The following is an 18,046-nucleotide window of genomic DNA, read 5'->3' on the forward strand; positions in this document are numbered from 1 at the left end:
CCCTGACTTGCCTTTGTTTGCAGAATTGCTTTTGCTGTTCTAGATCTTTTCTGGTTCCAAATAAATTTTAGGAATGTTTTCCCTAGATCTGTGAGATATGCTAGTGGTGTTTTGATTGGGATTGCATTAAATCTGTATAGCAGTTTCGGGAGTATGGCTATTTTCACAATGTTGGTTTTTCCTATCAAACAGCAAGGGATAGTTTTCCATTTTTTGATATCCTCTTCAATTTCCTTTTTTAGAGCACTGTAATTGCTCTTTTACATTCCTTGTTAGATTGATCCCTAAGTATTTCATTTTTTCAGATGTTATCATGAAGGGTGTACTTTCCCTAATTTCTCTCTCTGGTTATTTATTTGAACTTGTTCTGTTTTCCTGATGTGTGAGTTCATCGCTATAAATTTCCATCATAAGGATGTTTTCATTTTGTCCATAAGTTTTTTTTTAAATCTTAAAGAGATAATTTAAAAAAAGAACAATAGCAAAATACCAACAACATAGACAAAAACAAAACAAAGCAAAAACAATAAAAATGATAGAGTTTCAGAACAAAATGATAGGAATTAACAGTGGTTGTTATATTACATATTGTTATCTTCAGTGAAGTTGCTTGGATTACCAGATGTAAGCATGCAAGATTGATCAAACCATTAAAAAGAATAAACAATAAAAACAAAAAAAACATTAGAATCGTTACAGAGTTTCATTAGATAAGATGGTAGAAATTCACCAATAGTTGTTATATTGCATATTGTTGTCTTTAAATTAGTTGTTCAGATTACTAGATAAAAACTTGCAAAATTTGTGTCCCATAAGTTTTGGTTATCATTTAATTGTATATATTATTTAATTTTGTCTTTAATTTCCTTTGTGACTCTTAGGTTGTTCAGAAGGGTGTTGTTTAATTTCCATGTGTTAATGTAGTTTTTGTGGTTTCCTTTGTAGTTGATTTCCAGTGTCATTGCACTATGGTCAGATAGTATGCATGGGATGATTTCAATTCCTCTACACTTACTTAAACATGTTTTGTCAGCTAATATATGATCTATTTTCGGAGAACGTCCCATGTGAAGCTGAGAAGAAGGTGTATTCTGATGTTTTGGGGTGGGAACACTCTGTAGACAACCACCAAGTGCATTTGTTCACAGGCTTGGTTTAATTCTAATATTTCTTTCTTAATTTTTTGTCTAGTTGATCTATCCATTTGTGAGAGTGGGGTATTAAGGTCCCCTACTACAACTGTGTTAGTGCTTATTTGGTTTTTCATGACTGTTAGTATTTGTTTTATATAGTTGGGTGACCTTGTGTTTGGTGCATAAATATTTAGGATTGCTATCTTTTCTTTGTTCTTCTTAACAAATATGTAGTGTGATCAGTTTTGGCTTAAAGTTCGCACTGTCTGCAAATAGAATATCCACGCTTGCTTTTTCCTGGGTTCCTGTGGCATGAAGAATTGTTTTCCATCCTTTTACTTTTAGTCTGTGAGTTTCTTTTTGGGTTAAATGTGCTTCTTGAATGCAGCATATTGTTAGATCTTGCTTGTTGATCCATTCTGCCAGTCTGTTTCTTTTGATTGGTGAGTTGAGACCATTTATGTAGGTGGTTATAACTGATATGTATTGGCTCTTCTTTTTCATGTTGTTTCTCTGTTGTTTGTTCCCTGTCTTCCTGTTCTGTTTAACTGCTTTCCCTGCCTGGCAGCTTCTTTCTATTGGTGCTCCTGTGCTTGTGGTCTTCATTATCTCTCTCTAATATATCCTTCAGAGCATTCTTTAGAGCTGGTTTGGTGGTCATAAGTTTATTCAGTTGTTCTTTGTCATGGAAGTATCTTATTTCTCCATCAATTTTGAAAGATTACTTTGTAGGATACATTAATCTGGGTTGAAGATTGTTTCCTTTAGGGCTTGAAATACTTCACTTCAAGCTCTTCTTGATTTGAGAGTTTGTGTTGAGAAGTCTGCTATAATTCTAATGGGCTTTCCTTTATAGGTGATTTGTTTCTTTTCCCTAGCTGCTTTTAATATTTTGTTCTCATGCTGAATTTCTGGAATCTTGATTATTATATGCCTTAATATAGATTTATTTTGGTCATGGCTATTTGGAGTTCTATGCTTCATTTATTTGTATGTCAAATTCTTTATCCATGTTTGGGAAGTTTTCTGACATTATTTCTGGTTTTTTTCTGGTACTGAGAATCAAACACATGACCTTGTGCTTGCCAGGCAGGTGCTGTGCCACTGAGCTAAATCCCCAGCCCCCTGATGTTATTTCTGTGCAGAGGTTTTTAATGGCTTTTGCACTGTCTCCAGCTTTCTCACTGATGCCAGTCAATCTTATGCTGTTCTTCTTTGTTTCATCCTGTAGCTGTTGGATTGATTTTTCATAGTCTCTTGCTATTTTTAAGATACCTTTCTTTTCCTGGTCGCTGGTCACATTCCTGTCTCCTAGATCTGATATTCTATCTTCACCTTCATTCAGTCTGCTACATATATTTTCAGTGGAGTTTCTAATTGCCTGCCTTTCTGTTTGGGTCTATTTCATTGATTCCATTTCTTGTCTATGTTTGGCATTCATGGTTTCCATGGTTTTCCTGAGCTCCTTTATTTGTGTATCTGTGTCTGCTTCAATGTCTTTTATTTTGATAGTCATTTCTTTTTGCACCTTAGGGATTATTTTTTCTATGGCCTCTTCCATTTATTTATTTATTTTTTTACTTCTGCTGTTATCATTTTAGAGAGCTCCATTTGTTGGCTTGTGATTTCTCCCATCTCTTTATGTTCTGGACTTGTCCTGGGTGGGCTGGGCATTTGGGACTGTATTTTGCTTCTTCATCTTATCAGTTTCTATTTTATTTTGTTTTCTGTGTTGATGTTTTTATATTTTCAATGTTAGCCTTATTACTGATGTCAAGGCTTTCCCAGGAGGTATCTGTTCCTCCAGATGTCTCCTCTCACTAGCACCACTGTCCCCAGGAAAATGGAGGAAGGGTGGAGCATGAACTTACATCCCTCTCGCAGGAACCACCTTCCTGGGGAAATGGAGGAAGGAAGGAGTGTGGACTTACACTCCTCTCACTGGTACAGCCATTCTGAGGTAATGGAAGAAGGGCAGAGTGTGAACTCAGATTCCTCTCAACTCCTCTCACTGGTACCACTCGTACTGCTGTCCTGGGGCAATGGAGGACTGAAGGAGCTTGGACTTATACTCCTCTTGCTGGTACTGCTGCCTATTCATTTATTTATTTTTTTTGAGATAGGCTCTCACTATGTAGCCCAGGCTGACCTCCAGCTCACTGTGAATCTCAGTGTCTCAGGTACTCAATTTCATAAAAAGGTTAGACAAATATCTACCATATGAGCTAGGCTTTCCACTCATTATTTACCCAAGGGGAAGCAAATGCTCAAAGCAACATTAACTATAAAAGACTCAAGACTCAAGTTGAAACAACCGAAGTGTCCATCAGCAGGTAAATGGATGACACTTTTTGCATACACATATAACAGGGTACTATTCAGTAAGAAAATAGCATTGATAAATGCAACGTCATGGATGTATCTCAAAATATGTGCATTGAAATCAGACACAAAGGGCAGCATTTTGGTATAATTCCAATTCTATACAATTCTAAAAATGCAAATTCATCTATAATGTCATAAAGCAGACCTATGATAGTCTGGGGATGAGGGCTGGGGAAGGCATGGAAAGATAGGAGAGAGGAATTACCAAGGGGCAGGGCAGAGGAATTCTTGGGAATGAGGGGTATATTCATGATCTTGATGGTGGCAGTGGTTTCATGGATGTATACTTACGTCAGAATGAGTCAAACTGCACATTGTATATACATATGCTTTGCTTTATGTCAATTATGCATCAATAAAGAGGTTTTAAAGTGATAATACTACTCAGATATCCAGCTGCAGATCAGATTTCTGACCAGAATCATATGGCTGAGGTAGGGGCTAGGGATTTAGCTCAGCGGCACAGCACCTGCCTGGCAAGTGCAAGGTCGTGAGTTCAATTCCTGGTACAGGAAGAAAAACAAAAACAAACAAACTAAAAAACAAGACATCATATGGTCGAGGTGGGATGTAGAGAAGAATTTACTGCATTGTCCAAGGCCAACTCCATGTTTGGACAGATTGCTCCTCATTCTGAAGGGGTCAGTAAAAAAGTGAGACAAGTGGCCTAGTGCACTGCTGGATCTTTGGGGCAGACAGAGGCTTCAGCTGGGTCCTGCCCTGGAAAACTGCACTGGACAGTGCAAAAGCAAGAGAGGCGATCCATGCTTGGATGGAGGGGCTGTTTAAGTCCCACTAAAGGGGTGGGACTGACTGTAGAACTCTGGAAGCAAAGTTGGTGCAGAGATGAATTATCAGCAAATGCAGCAAGGACTGCCAGGAGGCAGAGAATGTAGATGTCCTCCTGTGACCCAAAGGAAGGCACTTTCCAATAGTCCAAGCTGCCCAGACATGGAAAGGACAGCCTCTGGAGGTGCTGAGCTCCCCATCAAGGGGAGTATGTAAGCAAGAGTTGGAGGTGCAGTAGTGAAGGGCTCAGGTTCTGGCATCAGAGAGACATGGATTTGAATTGCAACTTGAATGTTTCAGGGCAAAGTTCTTATCCCAGCAGTCTCTGTTTCCTCATCTGAGAAGTGTGTCATAGTCCACCTAACTTATTGGGCTATTATGAGACTTAAATGAAGTAACACATGTGAATCACTGACATGTAGGGTGGGACACAGATTAGATCCCAGGCTGGGAGCTGCTGTCATTATCTTTTATTTTTATTGTGAGAGTTTTCCCTTATCAGATAAAGGCTTAGCTCTCACATCTTATCAGTACTCGGAGTACTTATCCTTGGATTTATCCCTGTTATTTATCTCTGTTCATCTTCTGTTGTCCCCTTGAGATCCCCTCTTCCTCTGGTAGTGGTCTGGGCTGAGTCACAGTCCCCACCTATTCTGCCTGTTTCCATGATCTGTAACACTGAGGTGTCCCTGCTTACGCTGCCAAAACTCTTGTGGGGATGACTGAGTCACACTACCAGGGGCTCTGGGATGCACACGGGCATGAATACAGTAACAGACTTTGGGGAGCAGAGACCGTTTCAGGAGTGACCTGGGAGTGTTTCCTCCATGGACCACATGGGGCTGGCTGACCATCTTCCACAAACTCCAGAATAAACTCAATTTCAGGCAGAGGAAAAAAACCCAGGTTCATAACCCTTGTTGTAAATATGGCTTCAGGGCTTCCTGTGGAGCAGCCAGGCAGAATTTTATCATTTCTGGGTCTTCGGCAAAGGCCCCTTGGTGAGTGACGGGCCACTTAGCACTTGTTAATGGATCTAAGTTCCACAGACTTTAAGTGTTTTCTTGGAATTGATCTTCCCTGTGAAAAGTATGCTTTGGAGACATGAATAACCATCAGAGAGCCTTAAATAAATTACACTTTATCAAGTAGAGGAAAACACCATGCTTGGAACCTGTGCCAGGAGAAAACCAAGGCTGTCTCACACCAAGACGGGAAGATGTGTGTACCAGTGGTCACGGTGTCTGCATCTGTACTCTCCAGGGCCGTGTTATGTCTGAGATCACTGTCTCCCTGTGTGTGTGTGTGACATTTCCTGCTCCTATCCTCACCCCAGCTCCCCCTGTCAGGGAGAAGCAGTGTCTGGGTCACTCTCCTCCCTGCTAGGAGCAATGGCTCTGCCTGGAGAAGGGGACTGGGAAGGATTCGCCTACTTCTTCATCTCCCCGCTGGGCTCATCTGCAAAAGAATGAAGCCAGAAAAGTGACATTGTAGAAAAGAGGGCAAAGGGCTTGAACCCGAAACTGCAGGGAATGTAGCCTTGGAGATCTCACCAGAAACAGGAAAATGAAGACAAGGTCCCACTATGTCCACAAAGAGCCCAAGGAAGGGGTTTAGTTCATTCAGACCCTCAGTTAGCCAGTATTTGCTAGGGCCTGTCTGTACCCTGTTTGCTGTTGGGCTGGAGATTTGGGAAGGATAAACCCTTGTCCTGGCCTTCACACCACACGTAGTGAGGATAGAGAAGACAGCCAGAGGACCAAGGTCACAGGTACTGGAGCATCAGAGTTGGGTGGGCCTCACTCAGAGCTCAGCAGGAGCTTGACAGGCAGGGCTCATATGGCAGGGACATCAACCAGCAATTGGTACCAGGGATGAGGGGATGGCCAGCAGCTATCATGCAGGTGGCAGCAGAGTCAGCTTCTGAGAGAGGGTGGGGAGAGACCTTTCCCATAGGATGCCCACAGGGAGGCACACAGAGGTCCCTGGGTAGCCCACAGGCTTTTTGGAAAGGGCTGTAGTGCCATGCAGGAAAAGTGGTAGGCAGACCGCAATTATGTACCAAGGAGTGGGACTGGAGGAGGTGCTAGTTATAGTGGGGGGCCAGGACCCACAGCAGAGGGCTAGGGCTCTCTGCATTCTGACTGGTACTCCCAGCTGGGCTGCACAGTGAGTTCCAGAGGCTGCTAGTGGCAGGGAGCCGGCTGCTCACAGATGTCCCTCAATGGTCTGGAGAGAGAAGAGATGGAGCCCTGTTTACTGGCCATCTCCTAGGAGCTGGCGCATTGGACCCACAGTCTCACTTAACCTTCCCACCAGTCCCCAAGGAAAGTGGTGTGACTGTGTGTGGGAAGGTGGGGGTGAAGGAGGCTGGGGAAGGCAGCAGAGACTACAGAGCTTGTGGGATTAGATGTGTCTGCCCTGGAATTTTGGGCAGGCACAGGAGGTGGTCCAGAGACCGGAGGGGCCCCAAGATGCTGGGCTTTTAACAGCATCCCAAGAAATGCTGCTGCTGCCCCACAGACCACACATTCACAAGCAAGGGCTGTCGGAGGTCACCTTCTTCATGCATCTATTTAACAAGAATTTCCTGAGGTCTGAATTTCTGGGTGCTGTACAGTGGGCACAGAGGTGAACAAGACAGGCTCAGCCCTGCCTTATGGAGCTCCCATTCCAGCCAAGAACACAGATATAGCTAAACAGTGGAGGTGTGTGTGTGAGTGTGTGTGTGTGTGTGTGTGTGTGTGTGTGTGTGTGTGTTGCAGTTCATCAATGGAAAACTGAATTCTATAGAGGGAAAGGAGACCTTCCCTTTTACAAAGGATAAGTTTGAGATTCAGACAAGGCTAAACTTTTCTGAATGGGCCAGAAAGTAGGTGGCGGTGCAGGCTGCAAACCTCTCAGTTTTTCTGGGCACCCCTGAACTCTGTTATTACCTAGAGCTTTCCCCTGTCTCCCACGCAAGGTTGATGGGGACTTCGGGTGAATTGAGCAAGGTGCTCTTTTATTAGAACTCTTCCTTCAGGGTGTGGGGAAGGGTGGGGAGAGGCAAATGGAGAGAGGGGACAAGAGTAGATGGGCTCAGATGTTAGGGTTCTTCTTGCAGGGCCAGTGTCGCAGGCTGGTCCCATTAGGGCTGGTGCTAGAGGGTTGTTCCACAGTGGTGCCCAGGGAGTATGCACTCCAGGTCCAGGAAAGCTGAACCCCCCAGCTAGAGCAGAGTGAGTGTGCCCTTAAGATAGTTGTTTGACTTCTGAGTCTTTGTTGCCTTGTCTCTAAGCAAGAGGGTGGGGCATGTATGTGTCCTTCCAACTCTGAAATAGAGGCTTCTAGATTTAGGGCAATAGGAGTTGCAATCTCATTGGATTACTGGGAAGAGGAAATGAGATGAGCCAAGCTCCAGGGATATTAGCAGTTTCTCCTCTTTGTGGTTTAATTTAAACAGCAATGCCTGGTTAGGAGCTGGGAGTCCTGAGAGACCTTGGGATACCTGAGTGTCCCTAATGTCCCCTGGGACTACTGGTGCTGGGTTTCCAGGGTCAAGGGTGGCCAGGTGCCACCTGTCCCTCCTCCACCCTGGAGCTGCTTGAGCTGTGGGCTGATTCCTCTGCTCCAATCTGTTCTGTCCTCTGCTGTTAGCTCCAGACCCCTGGTTATACCTGGTTCCTCTGTAGACAGCATCTTTCTGTAGAGTGCCACACTCTGCCTCCCTCACCACGAGGGCCCAGCCCCTGTGGAGCCGGGGAGGCATGGGGTTTGCTGTTTCCCCTGCTGGAGTCCACTGATGCTCCTGAGGGGCTTCCACGCTTCCACGCCCCAGGAAGATGAGACTCCTGCATTCGATACAGGGCTCTGTGCTCCCCTGAGGGTGGGGTCTCTCTTTGAAGGTAACAAGGAGGAGGAAGAGAATTGGTGAAGACTAGCAGGAGCCCTGGCCACTTGGTGAGAGGCTGAGCTCAGAGCTCCCCCACTGCAGGTAAAGGCTCCAGTCCATACTTTCCTCTGAGGGGTGTGAGGTAAAGAGCCCTGGAGGAGGAGCCCGGTTCCACCTCTTCCTACTGTGTGACTTTGGGTAAGATGCCTCCCCTTTCCGGGCCTGTTTCCTCGTCTATAGATGGGGGTTGGTGATTCAATCAGGCCCTGCTTCCCAGGGTAGCCGTGGAGCCTTAGAAGGTGCACAAGTGAACACCGAGAAGCAGGGGAGTGAGTGAAGAGATTGCAGCGGCTGTGATTTTGTGGGGGTTGCAAGGGGGGTTGCAGTCATGGTCTGCGATTTACATCTAAGCTCTGAGTTCTGTTCAGTAGGTTCCTTAATTTTTCAAGGTCCCAGATCCACGTTTGGTAAAATGGGTTTATAGCAGTCCTTTCTTCCAGTCGTGAGAACTGCTGAGATGGTGTACAGGAAGCCTTGACCAACGGTGGGAGCCATCTGCCTGGTGTCTAATGGGCACTAATGCAGGGTGTGTTTCTGCTCCTGCCCTCCACTGGCTCTGACCCTGCCCCGGCCATCAACGTCTGCAGAGCCTGGCTCACCCGGTTGTGCTCATTTTGCGTCCAAATAATCACCTCTCTTTCTTGGGAGTGGTCTGTGGGAGGGAGGGGGTGTTACTTGTGCCTCAAGTTGGGACATATGTTCTCAAAGGAATGCTTTCGTTTATGGTGAAGAGTGCCATAGCCACTAGAGCTTCTCAATGGGCTGACCCAGGTTTACAACTGTTTTGTGAGGAAATATGTTCCAAACTGCAAATATCTGAGGCATGGGCTCAAGTCTTTGCCCACGTTAACTTACTTTCCATAATGACACTGTGAGATCCATGGTGACCCAGAGCTTATTTTTTTCCTAACATATATTTTTTTTATTGTTTAAATTACCCCAGAGGCTGCACCCATAAGGGCCCTGTGACCAGTATGGAAACCAATCTGTGCAATTTTCTAGCCAAAGTCCTTGGCTCAGAGAGGGCACAAGAGCCCATGGAATTAGGGAGATGCTGTGGGCTTATAATGGGGCTTCTGAGCAGGATACTTCTACTTGCTGTAACTGTGGGTTCACCGACTTCAGCCACTGCACCAGCTCAGGTGGAGCCTGTGAAAGAAGAGTGTGAATGTGAAGGAGAAATGAAGACAAACCAGGTCTTGGTGACATCCCTAGAAGACCCTGCAAGCCGCTTCTGGAGCCAAATTTGTCCCCCAAATTTCCATTACGTGAATCAGTGGATTCCTTTTTGCTTAGGCAAATTTGAATAGAATCTTCTTCATGTGCAACAGATAAAACTCTAAATAAGTTACAGGCCCACATAAGAATCAGCAAAGTAGGAGAGGTCTTACCAGAAGCCCATAGGACCCCCTCAAACCTCAAGTGTAGAAATAATAGTCAATTGTCCTGAGGCCTAAAAATTATGCGAAAGAGATCTCGCTGATCTCTCTCAGAATCTGCCTCTCACTCCCCACTGCATTGGAAGGGTGGCTCATTCTCTTTTCCTTTGGTCTTCTGTCCTTGTAGACTGGCTTCTCTGCTCATATCCGACTCACCAAAGCCACACCCAAATGGTGACATCTGTCCCTGAACCACGTGTGGCCCTGGCTGGCTCTCATCGGCTCAGTGACACTCTCTTGTGTTCTAAACTGAGAGGCCCTTAGGGGCTGGGGATTTAGCTCAGCGGCAAAAGCGCCTGCCTGGCAAGTGCAAGGTCATGAGTTTGGTTCCTGGTACCAGAGAAAAACAAACAAACAAAAAACAGAAACAACAACAAAAAAAACTGAGAGGCCCTGGAGCGAAGTGCGATGTTTGTCTGGTGTGGGCCAGGAGGGCTGGACCATGAGGAAATACTCATTTCTAAAAAGACAGGAGTTATAGGTCTTGGTTTTGGATAAGGCAATCGAAGCTCAAAGAGTTCTTCAAAGTCATCAGCCAATGAGCTGTTCATGATGTATGTTTGAGGGTCGGCTGGACTCCAAACCCCAACTCCAACCCCTGCTGCTTTTCTTTCTCTATCTCTTGCCTGCTTCTGTCATCTGCCACTTCCTACTGGGACAGTTGGAGTGGGAAATGAGAAGAGAATTTCCCCGGAGGGAGAGATCATGGAATGCCCCTGAGGTTGCAGAGGTGAGGATCGCTTCTGCCTATGGGTAGCCAGGCCTGAGCAGACCCGCCAAGCCCTGCACCTGGAGAAGGGCTGCCCTGGGGAAGCCATGCTCTTGATTTCACGTGCAATTAAACTTCTGCTATAGTCACTGTGTTACCCAAATGACTACCTAGTGGCCTTGTGTTTTTGCCTCCACCTAGCAAACCCACTGCAGAGATCTTCATCTGAAACCTCCCCACCTCCATAAATCAGCTTCTGTAACAAGCCATCTTGTAATCACTGCAAAGACTGAAGTGGAGCAGGCCTCTCTGCAGACACAGGGCACTGTGACTGTCACCACACAAGCCACTGGGGACAGGACTGGGGTTGCACACAGTATCTGCTAGCCAAACGGTCATGGCCTCTGGATCCAGGAGACAGTCTCTGATCTTAACTAGGCAGGATCAACAAGGTGATTCCTGTAAATAATGACCAGGAGGAGTGTATAAGGGGCCACAGCTGGGAACATACCTGGAGGTCACAGAAAACCACATCTCCATAGTCTGGGGGAGTGGAGGGAGTGGGTATGTGTGTGCCATTCAGGGGCCCCTTGGGGCTCCTTGGGGTCACATGGGTGATTTGGGGGATGACTTCATCTTTCAGTTCTTCAGTTTCTTTACTAGCAGGCAGAGCTAACGAACCGTGCGTGACAGGGTGGCTATGAGGTCCCAGCTGGGTCCTCAGGCAGCTTGCAGCAGCAACCCAGCTAGTGGTGGAGTATAGAAGAAACCACAGAGCCTGTCTGTGTTCTCTCTTCATCTGCACCGCAGGACTTGCTAATGGGGAGGAACTGAGAGGACCCAGCTGGGACCTGGGGGAGTTCAATGTGATGGAGACTAAGGGAGCAGGCAAGGACCCTCCATGAAGGGCTGGCTTAACACTGACTGTGGAGAATCATGAGGGAGGGAAGGAGAGACACGGAGACCTCAGGCAGAGAGAACCTAGTCCTTGGAGGATAAGACAGCAGGGTGAAAAAGAGCAGCTCAGCATCAGGAGATCTGAGCCCATTTCTTAAACTACTGTGTTACTTGGGCCAGGTCACTTGCCTTCTCTGGGCTTAGTCTGCCCTTCTGCAGGCCAATGTCATTTCATAAACCCCTTCCCAATTGTGCGCTTAACTGTGTAGGGTTCTGCTGGCCACACCACTCCCTCTCTTGTCCCCTTTAAATCTACCCAGTGGCTTCCCAGCTCTAGCTGCCCTCTGCCAGAGGAAGGCAATTCAGCACCAAGAACTCACGGTGCTGGCTCAGCAGCCCTCCGGGTTCATGGCGTGATGTTGGGTCTGGTGGTGCAGGGCTGCTTGGTCCATTAGAGTCTGGGGCTAATGTGCCCTTGCCCTTGGAGAGGCCATTATGGGGTGGTTTCTCCAGCTTCCTCTGTGGGAAGAAAGACAATGGGAGAAGGGTAAGCGGGAGCCCAAGGAGAGGCTGAGCCAGCAGAGTTTTGTGCTGGGCTCAGCTTGGGACTGCAGTACTGGGGGAGGCAGCCAGCAGGCGTGTGTACTTCCTGCCGCAGAAAACTCGGTGCTGACTTGCTGGCACTTGGAAGCCCTAAATGGTTTTAGGTAGCCGAAAAGCTCAGGAATGAATGGAAAGGTCTTGCGTTAGACCTTGGTGCTGAGGCTCAATGGTGCCAGTGAGGCCCATCCCCATCTTTTACCATCTCTCCCTCATGCAAGGTCGTGCTCAGGGTCCCCCCTCCCCACAGTGGGATGGCCAGATGGTATTCCTCCAGGTTGGAGCCCAGGAGAGAACGGAGGGGTCTCTTCCCCAAAAGGTGATCAAAGGTTCTGCAACAGCTCCCACTGTTCACATCCCATTCCTGAGCCAACCTGAATGGCCAGGGAGAGGGACTTCCTAACGCAATAATCCACTCCAGGAGCACCTTAGTAGCCGGGAGGGATACTGGAACTCAGTACTAACTAACTCAGCCTAAACTGGAATTGGGCTCAGTTAGGCACATTTTGGGCACAGCTTTACCAGTACAAGGGTACTGGGTAGAAAGAAAACAAAGGAAAACAGTGTTTTTAGTGAAACAGCTTTTAGTTTTCCTCCTTTTTCCCAGGAAGAAAAGGAGAAAATCCTAATATCCCTGGAGCTTCACTGGTCTCATTTCATCTCCCTAATAATCTAGTGAGATTGCAACTGCTATTAGCTTAACTTTAGAATTCGGTATTTTAGTGTTGGAAGGCCCTTGCAAGCACCTGGTCTAATGCCCTCATGTTTATACATAAGACAGCAGAGATGCAGAGGTGTTAAATGGCCACCCCGAGGTTTCACAGCTCATTAGTGGAAGAACCAGATTTTCCCAGGGAGAAGTCCTTCCAGCAGGTGTCTATCTGCTGGGGGTTGTTGTAGACTACTGCAATCTTTCAACAAGGAGAACCTCTCTCTCCATTAAGACAAGGGCAGCTCGCATGATCCAGAGTCCACCTTGCTCTGGGAGAGGGGAAAAGGGATCTCTGAAAACCTCCCTGGCCCCTTCCACCAACTTCCCCACATGGGCCTGTGCTGTCTCCGTGCTGTGTCCAGCAGGGCCCAGCTGGAGATGTCTACCCGAGAACGCTGAGGCTCTTCACATTCTTGATCATATAGCTGACCCCAAGCTTGGCCACCTCTACCGCATCTCCCTGTGGGTCTGTGAGTGCAAGAAAGCCAGCTCCAAGAGAACGAGAGCTGGGGAGGTCCCTCATGTTCACCTAGCAAAACCTCACTTTTTACAGGGGAAGGACTGAGGCCCGGGGGAGGGACAGGCAGAGACATCTGGAAGGAAGGGCTTCTGGCTCCCAGTCTAATGCTCTCCGCTGCACCACTGGCTGCAGGAACCCTGAGCTGCCACCCCTGTGGCCCTGGGTGGCAACCAATTGTGCCTGAGTGTTTACCCACTACTGACCTCTGTCCTGTGACCAGCGAGCCCTTTACAAGGTGCACCCATGTCCTATCTAAAAGCAAGACAACCGGGGGTCTGAGAGCAGGCAGGGTTTCCGTCACGCTGCTGCCTGTCAGAGATCAGCACCACCTGCCTCCCCCATCCTGGGCAGATGCTTCCGAAGAGTTTATGTAATTTTTCTTCTTTTGATACCCGCAAGCCTGTTGTCACTGAGACTGCTGCCCTAGTTATAGATGAGGGAAGGAGGCTGAGAGGCCCAGACACCTGAGCTCCAACACACAGCTGACCAGGTGAGAAGGGAGTGTCCTGGTCTCTCTCCTAGAGAGAGAAGACCTTCATCCAGTACCTCTTGTGCACTCAGGAATGAGATTCCACCAAAAGTCAGGGAAACCTGATGCATAGAGGTGTGAAAAGGTTACGAGTTTCTTTTTCTCACCTAATGGGGCATCTGGTGGTGGCCTATGGTGAAGGTCCAGCAGCTCCACTATGCCACTGGGGCAACCTCCTGGTCCCCCTTGGTGTCCTAGGCCCATGTGAACACTTCAGAGGTCACCGTGTTGCTGCTTCTTCACCAAGCAATTTTCCCAGGTCCGGAAGGGCAGTATTTGATCTATTAGGAGTCCAGCAGGCTCCAGCCCAACCACTGGCTGGAGCTGTGTCACATGACCACAGAGGGGCGGGAAAATCTAATATATTCCCATCTCATTGGCTGCACGTATTATATGCTTGCCTGCAGAAGGGGTAGAGAGGTAATGTTTTAAAGCAGAGAAAATTGTTTTCCCCAACAAAACAAGGGTTCTGTTAGTTAGAAAATAGAAGAAGATAATTGTCAGTGGGCAGCCTGTGGTCTCTGCCCCGATGTCTTCTGTCTCATTTCCATCATCTCACTGGATGTGCGCAGTGGCACGTTTGCTGTTGTGACCAGGCTGTGAGAGGCTGAGCCCAGGATCCCACAGGGAGATACTGGAGCCAGGCTCACACCTGCTGCCTGGACCCTGCGCCTCCCTGAAATCTGTCCTCCTGCTCCTTTGCCGCCTCTTTCTCTGTAACCATTTTTTTTTTTTTTTTTTGGTACCAAGAATCGAACTCACAACCTTGTGCTTGCCAGGCAGGCGCTGTGCCGCTGAGCTATATCCACCGCCCTAAGCATTTTTTTAAATACTGAGGATTGAACCCAGGGAGTACTGAACTACATGCCAAGCCCATTTTATTTTTCTTGAGACAAGTTCTCATTATATATCTCAGATTGGCCTTGAACTTGAGACCCTTCTGCCTCAGCTTCCCAGTACCTGGAACTATAGGCATGTGCCACCGCACCCAACTGCCTCTCTTTTCTGTCTGTTCTGAATCTCTATCTCTTCAGCCCCATAGACCAGCCTGGGCGAGCTCATTCATGCAGTGTGCAGAGGAGGGAGTGCTGGCCAACCAGCCCGGTCTGACACTACTTTCAGACTGAACTGCTTTAAACAAATCTGCTTAAGGAAAAGTCCATCCTCCATGTCACATTCTTCTCTCAAATCTTGCTGGTAGGATGTTCATTAGGGTGACCTTGGTGGAGGACATTTGGCAACACTGATCATCATCCAAAATGCGTGTAACCTTTGCTCTAACAATCTACCTTTAAGTAGTTGATCCTTCTGAAATACTCAAGAATATAAAGTTGTGTAAGGATCTCTACTACAATGTTATTTGCAGTGACAAAATTGGATAACTCTAAATGTCCATCATTTAGATTGGCTGCCTACGTCCTGACACATCTGTACTATTTAATGCTAAGCAGCCATTAGAATGATAGAGTTTGGCCTCTGAGTCTGACTTGGGGTAATGTTCATGGTGTGTTTTTGAACAAAGAAAGCAGCCTGCTGAAGGAAACGGACAGCATGACAAAGACTAACAGTCTTGGTTTGCAGAGAGGTAAAGGTCTAGCAGGAAGCGCACTTGTGTTGGAAGAGGCTCAGGGAAATTTCTCTTGGGTTGAGACCCTTTGATCACGTGAATCCTCCGCCTCTTACCCAAGACAGTTTGTGGGTGGTATCCTTCCCCCTCTAGCCTTGTCATCCATGCTCCTTTCTTCCCTGAATTGTTCCCATTAGTGGACAAGCACACCATTAAGTCTCTAATCTCCTCAGACAAAAACAAATCAATGTCAACCTCTTCTGCTATTTCGGCTTCCTTTGACACCAAAACAAGAGTCACCATTCTGCTCTCTCCAATTTCTTTCCTCCCATTTTCTTTTCATGCCACTCTACCCAGCTTTCACTCCCTCCCCCTACACCCCCTTCCTTCTTTACCCCAACTATTTCTCAAGGTCACCAGCAGCCTTGGCACTGGATAAATGGCCACATTTCAATGACATGTGGCCTGTTGGAATTTGGCATAGTTGCTCTCTACTCCTCTCCAAATCCTTCCTCCTCAGCTCCTGGGACCTCACAGTCTCCTGGCTTCCCTCCTTCTCCCCACTGCTCCTCCTCCTGCTCCTTGGCTGCTTCCTTCCTTCCTTCCTCTCCACCTGCAGCCCCGGAGACTGAGTGTGTCCCAGGGCTCTGCCCTTGGTCTTCTCCTTATTCTCCCACACTCCTCTGGAAACTTCACTGACCCCTTTTATGTTTATGGCTCCTGAATTTATGTCTCAGCCTAACCTCTCTCTCATTTCCAGGCTTTTGCATCCTGCTCTACCCTCCTTCCTTCCCTTCTTCATCTCTCCTTCCCTCCCTTCCTTCTTTCCTTCTGTTTTACCCTTTCTTCCTTTTCTCTCTCCTTCCCTCCATCCCTCTTTGCCTATCTCCTTACCTTTCTGTTAAAACCGCCTATCACCCTTATAAATTTTTGCACGTGTGTGTGTGTGTGTGTGTGTGTGTGTGTGTGTAACAGCTCTACCAGTAAGAACTGTTTATAATAGGAAACAATTCCGCACTTTACAAAAAGATTTGCCAATGCCTTCCTTGAAATGCTGTGCTCGCTGAGGGCCTACAGAAAATGATTTTGATTTATAAACACATTTCTTTCATGCTCCAATGCAACCCTTAAAAACATGCTCGATTTCCTTTTCAAATTCTGTACAATTCAACCGGCATTTTCTCAAGTTAATGCTAAGAAGTGGGTACTGCCTGCCTGGGTGTGGGGTCAAAAGGCCATGCCACTCTGAGATCTCCTGCTGAGCCTGAGCACCTTTCCTTGAACTTACCCAGAGAGCTGATGCCACAGGCAATTTCATAAGACTGGAAGCTTCTGAAGCAAATCTACCCAGCATCTCCTGAGGAAGAGGAGGTGCTCCGGTCTCCCATGAGGAGGGGCAGCTGGAAAAGGGGTTTGATGACAGAGGGGTGCTGAGGGCGGGAGGGAGCTTAGCTACCCTGTCACCTTTACTAGCATAATCCACGGAAGTCTGTGAGGGTAGAGCCGAAGATAGAGAGAGGGGCTCTGCTGAGAGCTGGCCCAGAGGGAAGGGCAGAGGCTAGATCATGTGAAGTTTCAGATGTAAAGAGCTCTGTTTTCCTTTAAGGGAAACAAGATGCCACTGAGGTATCTGCAGGTAGATGATGACAGGGTCAGAACTGCCTTTCCGCCATCACAATGGCTTATGAATGGGGCATGTGTTTGAGTGGAACCAGCCAGAGAGACTGCAGGGATATCAGTTATGATGGCCACACAGACAGGAGGTGGAGGGGCTTTTAGGAAAGAGGATACAAAGGTGCAGAGGATCAGGCGGATTTGACACGTGTAGGAGATGGTGTCATCAGGGCTCAATGAGAGGCTGGGCATTGGGCATGAAGGAGAGGGAGGTGTCAAGGTGACTCCTGAGTTTCCAACTTGAGTAACTGGATGAGTGTGTGGAGGTGACGCAGGTAGACCAGGCATAGAAGGAAAGACTGGGGGTTCCATGCTGAACAGATTAAGTTGGCTGTGCCTTTGAGATATGCGTGTGTGTATGAGGAAGGTGTTGATCTATCATCTCTGTAGATTTATCTTTTCCAGAACATTATATAAATGGAATCAGAGTATATGGGCTATTAAGACAGGCTTCTTTCATTTGGCAGTATATATTTTAAATCCACCAATGCTTTTGCAGGGCTTGGTAACTCATTTATTTTTACTGCCGAATAATATCTCATTGTATGGCTGTATCATAGCTTGTTTATCCATTCACCTAGTGAAGGATATCTTAATTGCTAGTAGTTTTTTGGCAATTATGATGAAGTTTCTATAAACATTTCTATCACTGTTTTTATGCAGACATGTTTTCAGATCAGTTGGGTAAATACCTTGGAGTCTGACAACTGGATCTTATTGGAAGGCTATGTTTAGCTTTGTGAAAAACTGCCAAACTGTTTTCCAAAGTGGCTCTACCATTTGCATTCCCACTAGCAGTAAGTGAGAATTTCTGTTGTTCCACATTCCTCCCAGCAGTTGGTATCATTCTTTTCTTTTGGATTTTAGCTATTCTAACAGGTACGTAGGGTTACCTTATCGTTGTTTTAATTAGCAATTCCCTAGTGGCAAATGATGTTGAGCGTCTTTTCACATGCTCACTTGTTGTCTGTATATCTTTTTTGGTGTGGTGTCTGTTCAGATCTTTCTAACTAGGTTCTTTGTTTTCTTATTGTTGAATTTTAAGGGTTCTTTGTATATTTGGGGGACAGTCTTTTTCTTACTAGATATGTGTTTTGTATGTATTTTCCTCCAGTTGCTGCCTTAATTTTTAACAGCATCTTTTTCATAGAAGTGTTT

The 18,046-nt window shown here is 46.7% G+C and overlaps 1 long non-coding RNA gene across 1 annotated transcript; it reads right to left on the bottom strand.

The window, feature by feature from the left end:
• Nucleotides 1-9,149: 9,149 nt before the first annotated feature.
• Nucleotides 9,150-16,797, bottom strand: LOC102028155. Its single transcript, XR_262662.1, has 4 exons — nucleotides 16,503-16,797; nucleotides 13,755-14,048; nucleotides 11,667-11,805; nucleotides 9,150-9,390 (listed from the first exon to the last, which is right to left on the bottom strand). It is a non-coding gene; the product is annotated as an uncharacterized LOC102028155 (long non-coding RNA).
• Between the last annotated feature and the right edge of the window lie 1,249 nt (nucleotides 16,798-18,046).

Source organism: Chinchilla lanigera, unplaced genomic scaffold (genome assembly GCF_000276665.1).
Source record: "Chinchilla lanigera isolate Chin_1 unplaced genomic scaffold, ChiLan1.0 scaffold00051, whole genome shotgun sequence".
Taxonomy (NCBI): Eukaryota; Metazoa; Chordata; class Mammalia; order Rodentia; family Chinchillidae; genus Chinchilla; species Chinchilla lanigera.